This window comes from Schistocerca cancellata, chromosome 5 (genome assembly GCF_023864275.1).
Source record: "Schistocerca cancellata isolate TAMUIC-IGC-003103 chromosome 5, iqSchCanc2.1, whole genome shotgun sequence".
Taxonomy (NCBI): domain Eukaryota; kingdom Metazoa; phylum Arthropoda; class Insecta; order Orthoptera; family Acrididae; genus Schistocerca; species Schistocerca cancellata.
The window spans coordinates 270,622,029-270,645,953 of NC_064630.1; the positions used below are offsets into that span (position 1 = coordinate 270,622,029).

At 40.3% G+C, this 23,925-nt stretch overlaps 1 long non-coding RNA gene across 2 annotated transcripts in view; it reads right to left on the minus strand.

Annotated features, from left to right (window-relative positions):
- LOC126188264 (uncharacterized) overlaps positions 1-23,925 on the minus strand; it is an 82,724-nt gene that overhangs the window by 35,916 nt on the left and 22,883 nt on the right. For both annotated transcript variants that reach the window (XR_007537846.1, XR_007537845.1), the window contains exon 2: positions 4,545-4,736. This is a non-coding gene — a long non-coding RNA (uncharacterized LOC126188264). The remainder of the gene's footprint in view (positions 1-4,544; positions 4,737-23,925) is intronic.

Below are 23,925 nucleotides of genomic sequence, written 5' to 3' on the forward strand. Positions count from 1 at the left end.
AACTGATGATGGTCGAAGTAGAGAGGATATAAAATGTAGACTGGCAATGGCAAGGAAAGCGTTTCTGAAGAAGAGAAATTTGTTAACATCGAGTATAGATTTAAGTGTCAGGAAGTCATTTCTGAAAGTATTTGTATGGAGTGTAGCCATGTATGGAAGTGAAACATGGACGATAAATAGTTTAGACAAGAAGAGAATAGAAGCTTTCGAAATGTGGTGCTACAGAAGAATGCTGAAGATTAGATGGGTAGATCACATAACTAATGAGGAAGTATTGAATGGGATTGGGGAGAAGAGAAGTTTGTGGCACAACTTGACCAGAAGAAGGGATCGGTTGGTAGGACATGTTCTGAGGCATCAAGGGATCACCAATTTAGTATCGGAGGGCAGCGTGGAGGGTAAAAATCGTAGAGGGAGACCAAGAGATGAATACACTAAGCAGATTCAGAAGGATGTAGGCTGCAGTAGGTACTGGGAGATGAAGAAGCTTGCACAGGATAGAGAAGCAAGAGGAGCTGCATCAAACCAGTCTCAGGACTGAAGACCACAACAACAACAACAACATGTAAATATGTTACCTAGACAATTGAATTCCCAAAATTTCAGTAATCTAAATTAATTTATTTATTTTTTTCTGTCGGTGTATAACTACATGCTTTCTTACTTAAAATGCATACCAACATTAAATACATTTAAGGCACTTTTTTTATTCTTTCTCTTGCGGAATTATTTTAATAGGAACAAGGGACCAATGACCTAGCAATTCGGTCCCTTCCCCCACTTTAAACAAAGCAACCAACCAACATATAAGGCAATGTTAGAACAGTTCTTGCTTGACCACTGCTTCTATTCTGTTCCTGCGTTTCTGGATCATCATAGTAAGTAAACCTCATTTACCAAATACTGTTAATTGTGTATTATTTCACTTCATACTATAATTTACTTTGACAATGTAGGAAAAGACAGATTGCTACTTACCACAAAGAAAACACAAGTTGCAGAAACGCACACTTAAAAGGCACTCACATAGTTTTTGGCCGCAGCCTTCATCAGTAAAAGAGATACACACCATTCACACATAAAAACAAGCACACCTCATGCATACATGACCACCACCTCCAGCATCTCGGGCCAGAATGCAACTACCATGTGGGATGCAAGTAGCAATCTGGAGGTGGTAGGGAAGGGGAAGGGATAGTAGTGTATGGGTGGGGAGAGAGACGAATGCTGCCTAGTGGAGTGTGGAGGGACTAGACTGCCAAAAGGTGCAATGTCAGGAGGTTGTGGGGCAGGGAGGTGGGGAAAAAAGGAGCAAAGAAACAGACGAGTGGGGAAAGGTGGGCAGAAACATTGGCAGAGGGCTGGAAATAACAAGGGTGGGAGATGAGAATGGGGAGGAGATAATAGGACAGATGGGGTGGAAACTGTTGGATGGAGGGCATTAGGACAGTGTGTTACCACAGGTTGAGACCAGGATAATTATGGGAGTGGAGATTGTGTTGTAAGGATCACTCCCATCTGTGCAGTTCAGAAAAGTTGTTGATGGAGGAAGGATCCAGATGGCACAGGTAGAGAAGCAGCCATGGAAATCAAGTATGTGATGTTCAGCTGCATGTTGTGCCATAGGGTAGTCTACTTTGTTCTTGGCCACAGTTTGGCAGTGGCTGTTCATCCTTGTGAACACCTGGTTGATAGTCATACCAACATAAAAAGCTGTGCAATGAATGCAGAAGAGCTGGTAAATGACATGGCTGCTTTCACAGGTGGCCCATCCCCTGATGGGGTATAATAAACCTGTGACAGGACTGAAATAGGAAGTGCTGTGGGTGGATTGGGCAGGTTTTGCACTTGGGTCTTCCAGAGGGATATGATCCTTGTGTCAAGAGGTTGGGATTGAGAGTGGCATAAGGATGGACTAGGATGTTGTAAAAGTTGGGTGGGCAAAGGAACACTGCTTTAGGAGGGATGGGAAATATCTTGGTTAGGATGTTCCTCATTTCAGCAAACTATGATAGTTAATCAAAGGCCTGGTGAAGGATGTGGTTGGGGACAATCCTTTGTGGCTGGTTCTTGGGGGTTGTGGGAGGATTGGGGGGTATGAGGGGAAATGGCATTGGAGATCTATTTGCAGACTAAGTCTTGGGGCTAGTGCCTGTCTGTGAAAGCCTTAATGAGATCCTCAGCATACTGGACAAGGGAGTTTTTGTCACTGCAGATGCACCATCCCTTGGTGGCTATGCTGTATGGAGGGCATTTTTTTGTGTGAAAGGGATGACAGCTGTCAAAATGTAGGTACTGTTGGTGGTTGGTGGATTTAATGTGGACAGAGGTGCAGACGGAGCCATCAGAATGGAAGTGGTCAACACCTAGGAAGGTGGCACGCTGGTTTGAGGAGGACCATGTGAAGCAAATAGGGGAGAAGGTGTTGATGTTGCGAAGGAACAAAAGTAGAGCATCTTGGCACTGAGTCCAGATCATCACGATATCATCAATGAACCTGAACCAGATAAGGGGGTTTGGTGTTTTGGGAGGCTTGGAAAGTCTCCTCTACATGGCCCATAAGAAAGTTAGCATAGGAGGGTGCCATGCAGGTGCTCACAGCTGTGCCGTGGATTTGTTTACATACCTACCCTTCAAATGAGAAGTACTTGTGGGTTACGGTAAAGTTAGTAAGGTGTATGAGGAATGAGGTAGAGGGTTTGGATGTTGGGAAAGGAAGTGTTCAATAGTTGTAAGACCAGTCATGAAGGATGTGAGTGTAAAGGAAGGTGGCGCCAACATTGACAAGTAGGGATCCAGGAGGTAAAGGGGTGTGGTCGATGAAAGAAGTGGTTGGTGTCTTTGATGTGGGAGGCTAGATTATGGGCAATAGGTTGGAGGTGATGGTCAATGAGGGCTGAAATTCTTTCAGTGGGAGCACAACAACCAGCCACAATGGGGCGTCCAGGATTGTTGGGTTTGTGGATATTGGGGGCACGTAAAAGGTGGGTGAGCGGGGTGTCATAGGGGTGAGAAGAGAAAAGGATTCAGGGGAGATGTTCTGGGAATGGCATAAGACTTTAAGCAGAGATTGGAGCTGTGTTGGACTTCTGGGATGTGATCACCCTGGCAGAGTTCATAGGTGGAGGACTCATAACTGGCATTGGCCTTCTGCCAGGTAGTGACTGCAATTCATAACAACAGTGTTAGAACCTTTGTCAGCAGGTATGATCATTACGTCAGGGTTTGTTTTGACATTGTGTATGGCTGTTCTTTCTTCTCCTGAAAGGTTGGTGTTCTGAGGATGGGACCTGTGGAAGGATGGTGAGGCTAAGTTGATGGTAAGGAATTCCTAGAATTTGACCAGAAGATGGTTTAGTGGGATAAGGGAGGATCACAGTTGGATGGCAGTATGAACTGGAAGAGGCAGGGTTCAGTGTTGGAATTAGGGTGGTTTTGATAGGAGGGATCGGTGGCAAAGAAATGCTTCCATTGTAGGGATTGAAAGAAGGAGAGTAGGTCTTTGACAAATCCAGGATGGTTAAATTTGGGTGTAGGGCTAAAGGTGAGGCCTTTACACAGGACTGAAACTTCTGTGGAGCTGAGGATTTTGGTGGAAAGATCTCTATTATTTACTTTATGTTGATCATGTAGTCTCACTTAATAACTAGTGCTATCATATGTAGAAGCGATACAGTATGCCAGTTTATACTAATATGTACTTTGGTTGTGTTAGTCATGTGGTCACAATGACTACTGTAATTAAAAAATTAATCATTATTACCTTGTAACAAATAAAAAAATAGAAATAAAATAAATATTTTGTGGCAAAATAGATAAAGATCTGAGGAAAAAACTAGGCAAGTGTTTTTTCTGAAGTGTGACACTCTATGGGGCAGAAACATGGACACTGAGACAAGAAGATGAAAAAAACTAGACGTATTTGAGATGTGGATGTAGAGGAAAATGGATAGGATAAGGTGGATGGAAAGGGTGAGTTCAAAAAGTGTTGGCAAGTCTTGGTGAGTGGAGAAGACTGCTGCGGGTTATAAGAAAAAGGAAGAACTTGATGGGACATTCGTTGAGATGGGAGTGCTTGCTATCAGATGCTTTGAAGGTCTAGTTTATGGGAGGCGACTGAGAGGAAGGAGGAGCTACATGTTGACAAACAACGTAAAGGGAAGCAGAAATTACATGGACCTGAAGAGGATGTTAGAAGACCGGAGAGCATGGGGGAACTACTGTATGAAAACCTGCAGTTAGGCAGAACACTAATGATGATAACTTGTGTACTGCCAAGGGGAAAATAATATAACTCTTACTGCACTATCGGTAGTTGTATTGGCAAAATTTGAATTAACTACACACACACACACACACACACACACACACACACACACTATAATTACAAAAAAACAAATAATATGTCCCACGTTTTCCATCTGAACATGTTAAATAAAATTTTAGAGGCTTCAAACATAGGTTCATAATATCGTATAAAATCATAATTTAAAAATTTTTTCCAGAAACATTGTATACCACAGAAGAAACTTTTGTTGACTTACCCAAATGGTGGAACTTCCATTTGCTTTCTGCATTTTGCCTATGGAGTTGAGATACGAACATGAAGAAGTCACTTCGGAATTCATCAAAATAGCAGCACACAACTTTAACGGATCTGATTCTCGCAGCAGGTACTATACTTTCTTCCTCAACCTCTACTTCGTACTGTCTGCACTTCTGATGTGCACAATGTTCTATTCAGAGAAATGCAGAATAGCATTAGCATTAAATAAGAATGTAAATAAAATGCCAAGTTTACACATGATTCAAACACAATGCCAACAGTTCACATATAAAACATTTAATTACATCTGGACACATTCAACAAATACTTTCCCTCATAGACAGAGACAGTTGTTTTGAAACATTTTCAGAGCTGTCTTAGTATTCTAAATCTGCATGCATACTCTGCAAACTACGGTGATGTGCATGGCAGAGGGTACCTCCCACTGCGTCACATTAGGGTTTTTTCTCTTCCACGTGTATATGGTGTGCAGGAAGAATGATTGCTTAAATGCCTCTGTGCTCATGGCGATCAAGTCAAATATTTTCTTCGCATTTTCTATAGGAGTGATACTCAGGAGGATACAGCATATTTCTAGATTCCTCACTTAATATTGGTTCTTCAAACTTTTAGAAAATTTATAGCATAGCAAAAGCAGACCGCACCAGCAGGGGGGTGGTGGTGGTGCTACATGACGTAACAAAAAAGGCTCCACCCCTTTACAAATCAAAATAACAACTCCATCTCCTTGATGTAATAAAGTATTTTCAAACTTTCACAAAAATTTTTAGAATAATATGAAAGAAAATGATAACTGTCATCTTCTCGACATTTTAGATGTGAAGATGGCACAATTCATACAAAATTGGTCACCACAATAATATATAAAAGCAGGTCACTGTTTCTCCTGGCAACACCAAGCCATCTTTAAGTATTACATATCTGTCCAATTAATTGAAAAATAATATAATGTTTAATGCCCCATCAACAACTAGGTCATTACAGATGGCGCACAAGCTTGAAATATTTCAAGGATGAGGAAGGAAAGTGGCCATGTCCTTTCAAAGGGAGCATCCTGACAATTGCCTGGAGTGTTTAAGGGAAATCATGGAAAACCTAAATTTGGATGGTCAGATGCGAATTTTAACCGCTGCTGCCGGCATGCGAGTGCAGAGTGCTAATGACTGTGCTAACTAGCTCAGTATCTTTTAATTAGAAAGATAAAGCTGACATGATGGGAAACATCTCAGGCTTCCAATGAAGGCAGATTACCTGGAATACAATTATCTATGACAATTTAAAACAGTGTGTTGGACATAGATTTGAATCTGAGTGCCTATCTTTGTGTGCACTGTATTACCTCTTACAGCATCTAAACATCTCCCATTAACAAACTAAAAAAAACTTGTAATATGCTGCTTCTTTCCTTCTAAACACTGTTTCAAGTCTAACTTGTCACTTACATCATCACAGCAAATACTCTGCGTAGAGTTAGATCTTTAACTCTCTGCTAGAATGTAGTTTTAGCAACCGTACTGAAGGTTAAACAGTGTGTTTGATGCATTAAGCATTGCAGTTTTCAAGGTAGTGGAAGCATAGATAAACATACACTACTGGCCATTAAAATTGCGACAACTTGAAAATGGCATGCAACAAATGTCAAACTGACACACATGCTAGGATATAAAATGACTAGCATTTCAGCACAAACACACAAAGTACACAGGAGTAAAAGCACAAGGAAAGAGTACACAGCACATTTCTCATTTAGAAATTGTGGTTGAATGTGGATTGTCTGTGAGAAAATTATGGTATGCCATGTGTAAGAAGGAGAAACACCTAGCACAAGTGGAAATTTCACCATGGAACGATCATGGCCTACCAAGACTGTAGTATATGGGCCCACAATACTGCTGCTCACATTAGCTGCGATCCCAAGGCTGTAGTATGAAAATGGAATTGATGGATTCAGAAAGGCTATACTCGCTGCCAAGATCTCAGTCGTCATGCATGACTGGCACCTGAGAGGACAAGACATTTTTCACCTGGCCATGCAGGCTCATACAGCCACATCATGTACCTTGTGTCAGAAAACGACAGCACAGTGAGGACAAGTGCAGATTCCTTTGATGCAACAGCAGACAGAGTCCCACCAGCAGTGGTACATCCAATGACAACAATGAAAACAGGTGTGGCACCATATCATCTTTCTAGACAGGTCCCATTTCTGCATACAGCATTACAATGGACATGTGCTTGTGTTGAGGCTCAGAAGAGAACAAGCATTGCCAGATGGCACTCGTCAGTCACGTGGCCCCAACACTTGGCATGACAGTATGGAGTGCCATTGGGCAGACAACACAATCATCTCCAGTTCATACAGCCGTTAATCTGAACAGCAGTCAAGACATTTCTGATATGGTAAGGCTGGTGTCTGTGCCTTACCTTTCAACAAGAAAACAAGATTGCACATATCCTGTGTTATCCTGATCACTTTGATACAGAGTGTGTTTATTTTTTCTGGCCAACATATCTCCAGATCTCTCACCTACTAAAAACATCTTGTCATGGGTTCTGAGAGAATGGGATGCTATCACTCACCAGAACCTACAATTAATGAACTCTGACAAGACTTGAAGCATCACAGAATGATGTACTTGTACCTGTCATCCAAACTTAATTTGACTTAGTGCCTAGGCTGCTCAGAGCCTCCATCTATTAAATTTTGCACCTTGTACACCGCCAAATCACTGACACATTTCATCACGTATTCTTCCTAATAAGCTCCTGCACTGTATACGCACAATCAGTAAAATTTTGTTATTTGTTGTCCTTTCTGGTGCTGCAATTTTAATGACAAGCAGTGCATATAAAAATATTTAAAAAAATATTTATCTTGGTGATCCGCAAAACAAGATAACTGCTTTTTGATCAAAAATGGTTCAAATGGCTCTAAGCACTATGGGCTTAACATCTGAGGTCATCAGTCCCCTAGACTTAGAACTACTTAAACCTAACTATCCTAAGGACATCACACACATCCATACCCGAGGCAGGATTTGAATCTTCGATCATAGCAGCAGCGCGGTTCCGGACTGAAGCGCCTAGAACCGCTCGGCCACAGCGGCACTACTTTTTGTGTTGTGATTTTTACCATGTTCTGTCGAGAACAGGCAGTGAAATCAATTAATGCATACATGAGTTCTGGCAAAACACCATCAATGGTGACTGACAGTTCACAACATCCAGTTGTCACTGAATGTCATAGAATGCTAAACCTAACTCTACACTCACAGGCCGATAAAAGAAGCACAATCTAAGGCCAGATGTCAATTTTCAAACCTGATCAACAACAATAGGTAAACGGTACACAGTACATGCAAATTGGACAACTCATAATTGAAAACAGCAGTGAAAAGAGGAAAAATACCCCCCACTGTGTAGTAACTTAATCAGGAGAGTTCTTCCTTCATCTGCTGGTAGAATACCTGAGCACCAGAAACAGTCTAATAGCACACATGTAACGTGTGATTCCTTACTAGACAGTTGATTCCTTGCTCAATGGTTGGAGTTAGTAATAAGTATGCATACAGATTTTTTGGGTACTACAATTATCAAAATACCTGAAAATCATTTAATTATTAACTTGAAAAGAGTAATGTTTACTGGAAAACTGTTCTATTTAGTCTGCATTTAAAAATTAAATAACTATGTCAATTACAATTGCTGAAGTGCTCCACAAAAATTCCACCTAAAATTATTTTAGTGTGGGATAATGGAAATTTCAGGATGGAACAACATACAACTGCTGAGGCGATTAGTGTTGCAGCATGCAACATGATCAGTAACAATGTCTTCAAGCTTGCAGTCTGCTACAGTTTGGTGGCACACATGTTCAGCTGTTAACTTATTACACCTACAAAGAATGTTGCAAAGTGGTTACAACATAAATAGTATATCAAATGTCCACTGTCATATGTGGTCCCTTTGGGTCATTCACAGAAGAAAGTTCCACAGGTTGTGAGGTTGATAACAGTATTCGCCAAGGAATGGACTAGGACATTACACAGGATCACACAATGGGATACTGCTGCAAAGAGGGGGAGCAGGATTTGGGGGATGTCTCTCACCTCGAGATATGAGAGAAAGTTGAAGCTCTAGGAAATTGTTGAGTTTTATGCTGAGGAGCATTGGGTAGTAAAAGAGGAGCAGAATACTCGTTAACAGTGATATTTGGTTTTGTTATGAAAAAGATATCTATCTATGAACTAGCTGGTAAGAAGACTATTTCTGTAGAGGCTTTGGAAGGTTATCAGCACATATGGACGACTCTGGCACTCCTTTGCAGCTGCAGAAGCCACACGCACAAGGGTTGTAGGGATACGATTTTTTATGCGGAGCAAATAACAGCCTCTTACAAATAGGTTCTATTTGTGGTTAGTGTATTTGTTATGGACAAAGATTTTCATGGAACTATCTAGGGTTTGTGCTATGTACAGGCAGGTAGCTCAGTGAGGCAAGAGGATCCATGTGAAGTGAGAAACGAGCAGAGGATAGCTTGTACATATTCCACGGCAGACTTCCTCCATTCTTTTTTCTTTCCAGCTAAATGGGGCTCCTGCCATGTTCAGAGGAGGAGATATCAGATAAATATCAATCTCCCTTATACTGGTATCATGAAAGATATATATTGTATTAAGTGAGGAAATTATCATTTTATTACAGCTTCTCTTTTTCTATTGATTTTGAATTTCCATTTTGTTGTTTCTGCACCTGAGACCAAAGTAACAAACATTTAGTCGGGATATAAAATAAAATATCTATTTGCTGGGGAACTGTGGTAAGCAGAGAGAAATTTGCAGTCATCTTGGTTAGAATCTACTGGAAAGACACACTATAAATTTTCTCAAATGCAGTTCCATAGGGGCACTTATGATCACATGTATTTCTGTATGGAGCACCAATGTCTACTTTTTGTTGAGAAATAAGGATGGTGAAATCAGATCTTTAACAATATGAACAAATAATGGCGAGAAAACTCACAGGTGCAGGTATTATTTTTCTTTCAATCTACAACTGAAGTAATCATTACACAACTTCTACTATTTCTTTGGCTTTAATTGTGACGCTCTTGTAAGACAGATTTCATTTGAACGGTTGACCTCTCAGATTCTTTAAGTGGAGTAGATGTTCATATTTTGGAAGGGAAGTCTCATGCTATTTGAAATGTTAATGCCTGCCTGGCTAAGAATTGTTTTATATCACACATAGTTGAAGGAAACCAACTATCCACCTAGGTTGTGTTCCCCAAGTTGTGTAATCCTGAATCAATGAAGGCCTGATCGATGCCCCAGACATGACATTCTAGTGGGAAGTTTGTGCCAACACACTTCTACTATCTGGTTCACTCTACCCCTTGAATTGCAAACAAGCTTACTTTAGGCCTGTAACTAATTCACATTCCAGATGTATGGCTACATGTTCACCCACTGTGTCAGTCAGTGAACACTGAAGTATGCATTTGCTACTGAGAGGTAAACCACAAAAGATCTTACATTTCACATGTTATAATAATTAGTGCTCATAGTAGGAAGTTCAAATCTTATCTAGTAACATATGTCAGTAGCAAAATGTCATTAATGTTTGGATAGCTACAAGAAAGAGCATCATGCATAAACTTAGCAACATTTTCAGTCTTAAAAAAATTAATTTTTATTTTGTTGTCTCACTTCTACATCTATATTTTTGATGGGACTATTTTTGATCACCTTCTGAGTATGGATTATGTGTAATTCTATATGGATGTGATGGGTTTTTTGTGCAACTACACAGATCTGAATATGATCAATTTTAACTGAAACAATATTCTGAGAAGGAAAGTTGCCACTCACCACATAGCGGAGATGCTGATTTGCAGATAAGCAGAAAAAGATTTTCACACTTAAAGCTTTCAGCCAATGGCCTTTGTCGACACACACACACACACACACACACACACACACACACACACACGACTGCAGTCTCAGGCAACTGAGACCACACTGCAAGCAGCAGCACCAGTGCATGATGGTAGTGGCAATTGGGTGTGGGAAAGGAGGAGGCTGGAGTGGAGAGGGGGTGGGATAGTATGGTGGGGATGGCAGACAGTGAAGTGCTGCAGGTTGTGTGCCAGGCAGGGGAGAGGTGGGGAAGGGGGGGGGGGAGTAGCAGAAAAGGAGAGAAATAGAGACATAAATTTAAAAAAATATATAAAAATAAATAAAAAAGATTGGGTGTGGTGATGGAATGATGGCTATGTAGTGCTGGAATGGGAGCAGGGAAGGGGCTGGATGGGTGAGGACAGCAACTAACGAAGGTTGAGGCCAGGAGGGTTATGGGAACGTAGGATGCATTGCAGGGAAAGTTCCCACCTGCGCAATTCAGAGGCGCTGATGTTGTGGGAAGGATCCATATGATACAGGCTGTGAAGCAGTCATTGAAATGAAGGATATCATGTTTGGCAGTGTGTTCAGCAACAGGGTGGTCCACTTGTTTCTTGGCCACAGTTTGACAGTGGCCATTCATGCAGTCAGACAGCTTGTTGGTTGTCATGCCTACATAGAATGCAGCACAGAATTGAAAATAGTCATACCAAAAAATAAATGTTCAGCTGAGACACCAAATTAATGGCAGATTTCAAATATCAAAATATTGCTTAATCTCTCTCAATGAATACACTGAGGAGAGAAAAGTCATAGGATACCTCCTAATATGATGTCGGACCTCCTCTGCTTGGTGTAGTGCAGAAATTCAACATGGCATGGACTCAACAAGTCGCTGGAAGTTCTCTGCAGAAATATTGAGCCATAATGCCTCTATAGCCATCCATAATTGCAAAAGTGTAGCTGGTGCAGGATTTTGCATAGAAATTGATCTCTCAATTATGTCCCAAAAATGTTCGATGGGATTCATATCCGGAGAGAAGAGTGGGCAAATCATTCACTCGACTTGTCCAGAATGTTCTTCAAACAAATCCTGAACAATTGTGGCATGGTGATATGGTGCAATGTCACCCTCTCCAGGTTGCTAAAAATAGCCATTTCCAGTCAATGATAGGTTCATTTTGACCAGAGGACCTAGCCCGTTCCATGTAAATGAAGCCTACACCATCATTGAGACACCACCAGCTTGCACAATGCCTTGTTGACAACCTGGGTCCACTGTTTTGTGGGGTCTGTACCAAACTCAAATCCTACCATCACCTCTTACCATCTGAAAATGGTACTCAGATGACCAGGCCATGGCTTTCCAGTCATCTAGGGTCCAACAAATATGGCCACAAGCCCAAGAGAGGTGCTGCAGGTGATGTGCTGTTAGCAAAGGCACTCGCATCGGTCGCCTCCTGTCATTGCCCATTAACGCAAAATTTCACTGCATTGGCCCAATGGATACATTCATCGTATGTCAAACATTGATTTCTGCAGTTATTTCATGAAGTGTTGCTTGGCTATTAACAATGACAGCTCTATGCAAACACCATTGCTCTCAGTTGTCCATGGTAAGAGACAATGCCAGAAATTTGGTATTCTCGGCGCACTCTTGATACTGTGGGCCTTGGAATAGTGAATTCCCTAATGGTTTCCAAAATGGAATGGCCTACGTATCTAGCTCCAACTACCATTCTGTGTTAAAAACCTGTTGATTCCCACTGACAGCCATAATCACACCGGAAACCTTTCCACATGAATCACGTAAGTGCAAATGACAGCTCTGCCCTTTTACACCTTGTGTACATAATACTACCACCATCTGTATATGTGCATATCACTATCCTATGACTTTCATCACCTTATTGTATATCAACAACAGTGATTCTTCAGTCTAGTTTTTGTACCTATTAACACCCATCAGTCTAGTTTTTGTACCTATTAAAACCCAATGTCTCAGTTATACTGTGAATTATTACATTTACTTCTTCCATTATTTACATTACACAAAAGATTTTTCATTATCACATTTGATATCGTTATGTACAAAGAGAGGACCGATGCAAGGAAATATAGGCATGATACAAGATAGCTCTGTACAAAGGATAACATAAACTGAAAACTGAGCTCAAGATTTTCCTGAAGTGTGGGACTCTTTTCCGACAGTCAAGAAAAGCACTTGATGGAAAAGTGACCCAGCTGGCTGATCAGATTACAGATGTTATACAGTAACATAGGAATTTCAAAAGACTATATTTTAATTGTCTTTGTGGGTCAACTGCAATTCTACATTTCAAATTTCTAAGTTACATTTACAGGGAAAATGTTTTCAGTAATACATTTCATTCTTTATACAAAATGTATTATATATATTCAAGTGACTGGAATTCATTAGTTACAACTGTGTATCAGCTTCCTCTGTTTTTATTTTCTGTTTTTCTCCTTTATTAAACTTTCACAGTGTATTTAGTGCCAATACCTGTTTAATGTTCAATTTTGAATAAAATAACATAATCATCAAGTTCAAGAGTTATTTCACAGTCTGTTTAATGGAAATTCATTTCGTACAATCTGAGAATATCACATGAGAGCATCACAGTTAAAGAAAAATATATGAACAGACAATTTGTATTACAATAAATGCATATTGCTCTTTTTTTTTTTTGAGAACTGCTTGTAATGAAAAATAAAATTTATGAGTGGCAACACGCAAACAGAGTCACAGATTTATAAATTGCTTGTAATTTTTGTATGATTATTTTTACACACATTTTTTTACACTGCAAATGAGAAATGAAATGTTAATATTGTGCACTATAAATTTTATGAATCAACAAAAGCTGTCAACTGTGTTGTGTTACTTTTGACCACGTACTCTCTGAAAAATTGCTGAAAGCTAAATACGAAAAAATATTTTTTACAGTATGGATTAATGCACTATCAATCATGAGGTCAAAGGAGATGGAGTACATACTTCATGTGGCAAGATGGGGAGTTGATACCAGCTGTTTCCCCTTCAAAGCATTATTTTGCCTTGACTTATTTACAGAAATCATAGAAAATCAAGGTAATCTGAATCCCACTCCCTCAAATGCAAATCTGCTGCTTTAAAGATTACAGTTCTTTACTTCAGTGATTGCTTACTAAGACTTTTATCCTTTTCTCTTGAACGTTCCTCAGGCTAAAACAAGATTTAAATGCTCAAAGTCCACTGGTATTCCTGTTCAATATGTAACAACCTATTAGATTGTTTGTTTGTGTGTGTGTGTGTGTGTGTGTGTGTGTGTGTGTGTGAGAGAGAGAGAGAGAGAGAGAGAGAGAGAGAGAGAGAGAGAGAGAGAGAGAGATCCACCTGTTTACTGGTTTGATGCAGCCTGTACATATCCTTGCATATTGACACTACCAGGTATTTTATGGGATGGCTGAAACTACTTTTAATTAAAACTATACAAGCTGTAACAAAAAGATATCGCCAAACTTTCAGGAAACATTCCTCACACATAGAGGAATAAAATGTGTTATAGGGACATGGGTCCAGGAATACTTTATTTCCGTGTTACAGCTCATTTACTACTTCTCTTCATAATCACATCAATCATGGGAAACACACAAACAAATCAGCATTACATGAAACACTTTCTTATATGAAATGTTCAAAATAACATCCTGGTTACATTTGGTTAGAATGTACAGTGAGTTCTAATTCTTAGCTCTACCATCAATGTTGGTTGCTCCAATTGAATGAAGGTCTTGTTGACATGTGACTAAGTCACTGCTTGTGTTGACATATGACTAACTTAACTGTGCAAATGGAATCAACAACATAGCTTCAACTGTTTAGTGTTATCACAATCTTGGTTTCCAGTATTGTGCAATGGAAGTGTACTCACATGCAGGGTTGGCAGATGCCAATTTGCTGTATGGATTAGCAGATGGTAGTGGCTGTGGCGCTCACTGTTTGTATCAGGAGAGCTTTCCAGAACAATAGAGCAGTAACAGGACGATGACTGAAGCAACTGATCATCCTTTCAAGGATTATGGGACCATTTAAGCCTATCCCTTGTGATTAGGGGAGGCCTAGAAGGATGAGGACAGCTCACCTGAAGAAGGAGATTCTCTGTGCAGTTGATGACAACCCTAAGACAATTAGCTGCAACAAGTAATGTTGACCACATGAATCTCTGGAAAATGCTACACGAGAACATACAGTATCCACACCATGTGTGCAGGTGCTGTCAGCAGCTGATTTATCTACACATATACACTTCTGGGAGTGATTCATTCAACAACGTGTCAACCCTCACTAAAGTGCAAATAAAGCTTTGACAGTTTTTTTGTTCTGCCTACCTGCGACCCAGCATCTCCGCTATATGGTGAGTAGCAACTATCCTTTTCATAATATTGCCACAAAATTCTAAAGTCAAAATGCCATATGGTTTGCTTTTCCCTATTTAGTACTAAAATTACTGTCAAGATATGTTGATTAAATGGGAACTAAAGCAGAGATGAGAATTGGATTCAATTATTGTGCTCTTGAAACATGAGCTATATATGTTGTGCATATAGCCTATCATGGTCTAGGTAGGTCACTACTGTGAATCACATAGTGTGTGGAAAGCAAAGTCAATGGCCAAAGAGGCAGTAGAGAGCAAAAATTCAAACTGCGAGTAATGTGAACTCACATCAGTAACAATGAATAAAGCCAGGAACATCTTAAACTGTAATACACAATCCAAGTTCCAAGTTAAAATCCACATCTAGAACGTAAGTTAAAAAGTTGCATTTTAAAATCAGTGCACAGAGGTTCAGTAATGAGACACGAACTCCCAATCCACCTGCTTAAACCAGTAATTACTTCCTGTTGAGGGCTTTAACAGCCATTTGCTGCAATCCCCAGAGCAGTGGTTGCTAAAGGTGGGACTACACACCATACAATTAATATTGTTGCAACTCTATCAGTCTCCCAGTCTGTCTCCATATCACAGAAGTGGTGGGATTTATAGATCTCCATCTTTTAACCAGCCCATGGATTGTGATGGTGCCTGGTGTGGGATTGGGACTGGCAACACAGGGAGTCAGGGGAGGCAGGCATCCCTGCCAACAACTTGATAACAATTGCTGGTGTGGGCAGGGCCTCCAGGGCTTGTTCCCGCAGCTGGAAGGGGACTTCTACAACTGGGATCAGTGGTTCAATCTCCGTACACTCCCAATAGGTCATTATTGCCTTTAGTCTTAGGGTGGTGGACCTATGGCACTGTAGGATGTTGTATCCAAAGGCTTGGAGGTGACAAGCTTCAGCAGGTACTATGATGACATCTGGAAGACAGTGGTCTGGACCTAGGCTAGCTTAAAGATATAGTTAACACTAGTGTAGAGGTATAGTAAACAGTAGTAGTGTCATAGGGTGGTTACTAGTTCACTGAAGAATTCATGTTGGGGATGTAAGATTATGTCTCATGAGGTGCTCTTGTCTGACATCGGCTCCAAACATTTGGCACCATTTATGACCAGAGATGACCCCTCAAATCCACCCTCTTGCAAGTGTGAACCCAGACTAGATAGACCTTACTACTGTAAGGACATGGCTGTGAGAACTATGTCTGCTGGGGCAGCTGCAGGAGATTGGAAAGGAAAGGATATTGTGTGTGAGCCTGTGCAGGATATTGGCTGGGCTGTGGCTGTGTAGAGAATTGGATCAGTAGGAAATAAGGAAGCATGTCTTGGTTTCCTCAGGAGTTAACCATCCTCATTTTGTCCAGTTAATGTCTTTATGGTTATGCAAACCCCAGTGCTCTACAGTTTGATGAAACATGAAAAGGAGCAGTGGTCAGGTGTGTTACACCATTCCTTTGCCAAAACAAACAATGCCATTGTCAGATACAATTTGTGGCACTCATTTTGTAATGTAGGTAACTGATAGTGCCTGAAATGCAGTCATATCTTTCTTCAACATAAGAAAACTTTAAAGAAGTCTTTAAACTGGGGATTCACTTTTCGTTAATGTTGTAACATGTAAAATTTACAATCCTCCAAAGCGATATGTGCTTCATGTGTGTCTAAAATCGGTGTCATTTGTTTTTACTTTTGGATTATCACACATTGTTAGTCAGCAACACTAGATATGACTGTTTACAAATATGTTACAGTTAATAATATGTCGTCTTTTATTGTAGAGTATCTAATTTTGTAAACAACTTTAGTGTGAGGGATGGTAGTGAAAAGTGCTTATTCACAAAAATCTCCCATAAATGTTTCAATGAAGTCATTGCCCTCAAATCATCAATCATGATGCATCAAGTATAAGAAACATTCAGTTCAACTTCCAAGAGAAATAGAGAAAGAAAATAAATATGATACAAAGAAAAATTAAGTTGCAAGATGGAATTAAAATATTTACTTATTGACATATGGATTACATAAAGCAATACCAAAGCATGAGCTGAAGCAAATAGTGTTCACAATGTGCCTCCTCTCTCACCAAGCATGTCATCCACAACATGATGCATCAAAACAATGGAAACATCAATCCTATGACAATGCAATAATCACCTTTCCACATCAGGTGATGTGCAACATAATCTATTACAAAGCTCTACACAAGAGACATGTGGGATATAGTTAACATACCAGCAGCGAGCAACAAATAACTAAGGAGTGCATATCTGCCATTATACTATGGTGCAGGAACTGAATAAAGTAATTTGGAAAAACATGTGGTATAGTGTGAATGATTCCAGTACGATCAGGGTCAATAAAAAGTTGGCATTGGACAATATGGTTCACGAATGAGACAGAGTTTCACTTACCAGTATCTATGTCAATGTATACTTTTTTCCTGAGTCATTTAAAAAGGTGTACTTTATAGGTAAATAATAATCCTGTATAATATGTCAGTTATTGATACACAAGTGCAGTTATGTGAACTGAAATAAAGTATAACAGCACTTTTTTATATGCTATAGTACCATACACATCAAGGCTCAGATTCAGTCCTATGTTTCAGTTCACTTTTACTTGGATTGAAATAGTCTAATGAATGTCAGCAAAGTGCTGTTATGAGTGGAAGATAAATACAAAACAAGAGGAAAGTGGTGACAGCCACAGGAGGAAAGGGTTCTTCATTTCCTATATATGCTTGAAGTGAAGTCTACATTGCAAAGGCAACACAGACAGCAAACAGATGGGAGTCTGATAAAAAAAGAACCAACTCATATGTGTCACATTGTTTGAAAATACATATGCGCTTGATGTCAGATTCACATAATACTATATGGCAATTAGTGTGATTGTACCTAGTGTACTGTGCAACAGAATTTTGTACCATAGATTTCAGTTATGAGATGTACATCCATTCAAGTTATGTCATTTACTTTTATTACAGTACCATAAGTGTATGTGGGTAGGTGGTGGGAAGAGTTTGTGTGGTGTGGAAAGATGTCTGCCAGAGTGGATTAATTCTCATGTAAATGTACAGGGTGTTCATTTTAACTGAAGACACTGAAATATGGATGGAAACAAGTTATAATTCCAATTTGTTTGTCTCAGGGTGGGGACATCCAAGATACCACACTCGATCCGCCACCCCACCCTGTGCGTGGGTTGTGGGGGCCAACTTTGAAATCTTCAATGGGAAATCCCATTTTTTATTGCAGATTACAATTCTATGGCAAAATCTACATAAGTTTTGTCTGAAGCATTTTCTTTGTTTCACCACAGATGGCACAGTAATTGGAGAAATGGAAAGAGGTCCACAATTGTAATTTACAAAATGCTACTCAATGGCCCATGAATATCCAATGGCATGTGGGTTGGTTGGTTTTGGGGTTTGATGGGGGCTAAACATCAAGGTCATCAGTCCCCAGTTAAAAACAATCATACCTGTAAAAGGCCCATACAGTAAAAGCGTAACCTCTGCACCCAGAGGGAGGGAACACCAAGGGGTACAGAGCTAAAATGAACACTGCAGTAACACCAAATAGAGGACACTTAAAAGGAGCAGAGCAAATAGTTGACTAGAGTAAAACAGACTACAGTGGTTGATGGATCAGGTAAAAGGTCAACCCCTCAACTACAAACGAAGAACCTCCAGCTGGAAAGCGTTGATAGAGGTACTAACACAACTTGTTACCATAAAAGACACTATTTTGGTATCCACGTCACAATTAAAAGTTGCTGGAGTGGGTGTAGCCTGAGAAATTATGCAAGAGCACCCACACTAGAGTGATAAAACCCAGCTGCATGGATAAAACGTAAAACTGAGTCAGCTATAGAGGCATCGTCACCGAGAATTAAAGGAAGTGCAGCTGGTAAATTAAAGGACTGACACAAGGGGGCTAAAAGGGGGCAGTCCATCAGAAGATGGACCACTGTCAGCCCTGCATCACAGCGACACTTGGGCGGGTTCTCACAACGAAGGAGACAGCTGTGGGTCAACCCCGTATGTCCAATTCGAAGACGGCAGAGAACAACTGAGTCCCTACGCATGCCCCTCAAGAACGAGTTTCACACGGCCGTGGATGACTTGACCATGCGGAGCGTATTTGCCGTGTTCAAGACACACCATTCAGAGCTCCAGACATCGTGGACCTTGCGATGTAGGGCTGACTGGAGGTCTCTTTCCATGAGACCAAGCTCCAGGGGTGGCGAAGTGGTGGCCTGCTTGGCCAACCGATCGACACGTTCGTTTCCTGGAATGCCGATGTGGCCAGGGGTCCACACAAATGTCGCTGAACGACCACACTTGGCAAGAGCAGAAACAGCATCTTGAATACCACACCAAAGGGTCCCGAGAGAAACACTGGTCGAGTGCTTGCAATCCACTCAGGGAGTCACTGCATATGACAAATGACTCCCCAAGGCAGGAGGAAAGGTGAACAAGTGCAGGCATGAGGGACCCCACCTCCATGCTACAAGGAAAGGGCAGGTCAGTACTTCATAATTTGTAACTGGAAACCCCCATTCGCAACATTGTATTGCTCTGACATATTGAACAGGGGACTACTCAACGTGCCACCATGGCCATGTAGTGAACTATATTTCATAACAATCTGTAAACTGCGACCAAAACTCACGCATCATGCAGAATGTGGCTCAAAACACTACAATACTTGCACAATGTTTTTTGCCTTGTTTATTTGGAGGACGGACGTGCAAGTGGATGATGAATGTTGCAACCACAGAAGAAAAAATTGAAATGCTCCTGATTTATGGAGAAGGTAGGAGAAATGTATGTGGCGCGATTTCCAGAGAAAGCTTGCTCTCATTCGTTGCGAACACCTTTATGTCTAATGGTAGCAAACAGATTGGCGAAAGGGAACAAAGCGAACATGTTACAGGAGAAGCTAATGAAACAGTTGCACTATTAACAGTGCACCACAACCCATGAATATGTACCTGGCAATAACACCACAATTCCAGTATGTCTGTAGGTAGTATTGTCTCAACACTGCATCATCATAAGTACCATCCATACCACATCTCACTGCACTAAGGACTTCATGGCGCCGATTTCCATAACTCGGTAGTTTTGTGAATGGGCATGTAAGCAAATGTAAATGATCCCCATGTTCTTTGCTGAGGTACTATTTTCTGATGAGTCTACATTCACAAACTATGGCAGTGTTAACCAGCATAACATGCATTACTGGAGTGTAAACAATCCCCACTGGTTATGGCAAGTTGACCACCAATGTCCTTCATTGGTCAACACATGGTGCGGCATCATGGGGAATAAAATCATTGGTCTGTATTTTATCAATGGCACGTTGAATGGACACAAATATCAAATATTTTTTGAACAGGAACCACCAGTACTACTTCAGGATTTGACCTGAACATTTGACAACATATGTGGTTTCAGCATGATGATTGCCCAGGACATTATGCAATTGAAGCATGGAAGTCTTAGACTGTGTTTACACTGGTTGGTGAATTGGCAGAGGTGGCGCTATTATTTGACCCACTAGGTTTACACATCTGACTCTGCCGGATTCCTTTTTGTGGAAGTATTTAAAAGATAAGCTGTACCAGCAAGTGCCAACAGGTCGTGAAGACATGGTCGACTGCATGAAAAATGCCTGTGCTGACATTCACACAGATATGCTTCTGTCCTGTGCATGGTCATTTGAAAAGTGCATCACTAAGTGTACTGAAATTGGCTTCACTATATTTTAACACTTACACTAATTGGAAAAGTGGAGTAGCATTTGCCTTGAGCCACGGACACAGTGGTGCACTCAGTAGTCCCTGTTAAATATGTTGGAGGAATACAGTGTTGTGAACGGGTTTTCCAATTAGAAGTTACGAAATACTGGCCTGTGCTACCCTCGCAGCATGGAGGTGGGAACCCATGTGTGACTGGATATTCAAGAGCCATTGAGTAGGAGGTCGTAAACAACTGTGTACCCATTTCTGTTCCTTGGATTACAGAGCCACCTGTGGCAAAACGAAGAAAACGCTTCAGACAAAATGGATGTAGATTTAGCTACAGAATAGTAATCCGCAATAAAAAATGGGAGTTAACACTGAAGATTTCAGAGTTTCCCCCATTACCCACGCACAGGATGAGGTGGGGGCTCAAGCGTGGTAAAACTGGATGTCCAAGACAAACAAATTGGAATTATAATTTTTTTTTTATCAAATGCGTAGTTTTTTAGATATTTCAATGTATTTAGTTAAAATGAACACCCTGTATAGCGAAAGGAGCATAATTAACTTATGATAAATCACATTCTACTTGTGTCTGGAGGACTGCACAATATCTGAATGCAGTCACAGGATCTGTAAAGTGCTCATCTTAACTGATCACACTGGTATGATATTCTGTGTGAGAGGACAACTAAGAGACTGCAGCTCCTTGTGACATGATGATCTTCTAAAGATTTGAAGAAAAATTAATTTTGGATAAATAATTAATACTAACTCAAAATTGTGTATACTTCTTGTTCCCATTACTGGCTTATTGTTTTGAATAAATACTTAAGAATAAATTAGTTTAGCCATAATACAGTAGATACACTCTACTTATGAAGAGCATTTAAACTAATAATTTACTTTGAAATTCTTTCCATCCAAGTTTATATACAGGGTGGTCCATTGATAGTGACTGGGCCAAATATCTCACAAAATAAGTGTCAAATGAAAAAACTACACAGAACAAAACTCTTCTACCTTGAAGGGGGAAACCAGATGGTGCTATGGTTGGCCTGCTAGATGACGCTGCCATAGGCCATGCAGATAGAACTGCATTTTTTGTTAAAATAGGAACCCCCATTTTTTATTACATATTAATGTAGTACATAAAGAAATATGAATGTTTTAGTTGGACCACTTTTTTCGTTTTGTGATAGATGGCGCTGTAATAGTCACAAACATATGGCTCACAATTTTAGATGAACAGTTGGTAACACGTAGGTTTTTTAAATTAAAATACAGAATGTACGTATGTTTGAACATTTTATTTCAGTTGTTCCAATGTGATCCATGTACCTTTGTGAACTTATCATTTCTGATAACGCAAGCTGTTACAGCGTGATTAGCTGTAAATACCACATTAATGCAATAAATGCTCAAAATGATGTCCGTCAGCCTCATTGCATTTGGCAATACATGTAATGACATTCCTCTCAACAGCGAGTAGATCACCTTCCGTAATGTTTGCACATGCATTCACAATGCGCTGACGCATGTTGTCAGGCGCTGTCGGTGGATCACGATAGCAAATATCCTTCAACTTTCCCCACAGAAAGAAATCCGGGGACGTCAGATCCGGTGAACGTGTGGGCCACAGTATGGTGCTTCAACGACCAATCCACCTGTCATGAAACATGCTATTCAATACCACTTCAACCGCACATGAGCTATGTGCCGCACATCCATCATGTTGGAAGTACATCGCCATTCTGTCATGCAGTGAAACATCTTGTAGTAACATTGGTAGAACATTATGTAGGAAATCAGCATACATTGCTATTGATAAAATGGGGACCAATTATCCTTCCTCCCATAATGCCGCACCATACATTAACCTGCCATGGTCGTTGATATTCCACTTGTCGCAGCCATTGTGGGTTCTCCGTTGCCCAATAGTGCATATTACGCCGGTTTATGTTACCGCTATTGGTGAATGACGCTTCATTGCTTAATAGAATGCGTGCAAAAAATTTGTCATTGGCTCGTAATTTCTCTTGTGCCCAGTGACAGAGCTGAACACGACATTCAAATTCGACGCCATGAAGTTCCTTGTGCATAGAAATACGGTATGGGTGCAATCGATGCTGATGTAGCATTCTCAACACCAACGTTTTTGAGATTCCTGATTCTCACGCAATTTGTCTGCTACTGATGTGCGGATTAGCCGCGACAGCAGCTGAAACACCTACTTGGGCACCATCATTTGTTGCAGGTCGTGGTTGATGTTTCACATGTGGCTGAACACTTCCTGTTTCCTTAAATAACGTAACTATCCAGCAAACGGTCCGTACACTTGGATGATGTCATCCACGATACCGGGCAGCATACATAGCACACGCCCCTTGAGCATTTTGATCACAATAGCCATACATCAACACCATATCGACCTTTTCCGCAATTGGTAAACAGTGCATTTTAACATGGGTAATGTCTCACTAAGCAAATACTGTTCACACTGGCGGAATGTTACGTGATACCACGTACTTATACGTTTGTGACTATTACAGCGCCATCCATCACAAAGCGAAAAAAGTGGTCCAACTAAAACATTCATATTTCTTTACATACTACACGAATAAGTAATAAAAAAGGGGAGTTCCTATTTTAAAAAAACGCAGTTGATATCCGTTTGCTCTATGGCAGCGCCATTTAGTGGGCCAACCATAGCGCTTTTCACTATCAATGGACCACCCTGTATATTTTTGCTATTATTGAAAAATAATAGAAATAATGATAACTAGGACTTAATCTTAGTATATTCAGAAAACAATATTATTATTACTATTTGCTATGGCAAACTAAATTGCTAACACAATGCAGGCTTTAGGAAGTATTTATGAAACTACACCACCTTTATTATTAGCGAGTAACAAAATGTTAATATCTACATTACTACAGTCAATTTATTTTAATCTACAAACAGATAATACTTAATTTTTAGTAACTGTTTTCATTAATGGTTGAGATGATGATGATAATAATATAGTGATGTGGGCGCAGAAAAGCCTAAAAGCTTAGGATGGAGTCCAGACACTACACAAAATTTTGAAAGTTTGACCACACTCACCTCGTTATCAGCTGAATTATAGGGCAGAACCCCAGCTAAATTTGCTTTATCACAAAATAAAAGGTACTCATTTATAATGTGGCCAACAGAGGAGGAAACCACGTGTTATAGTACAGTACCCAATCCTTAGGCAGGTTAGAGCCACTTCATACCAA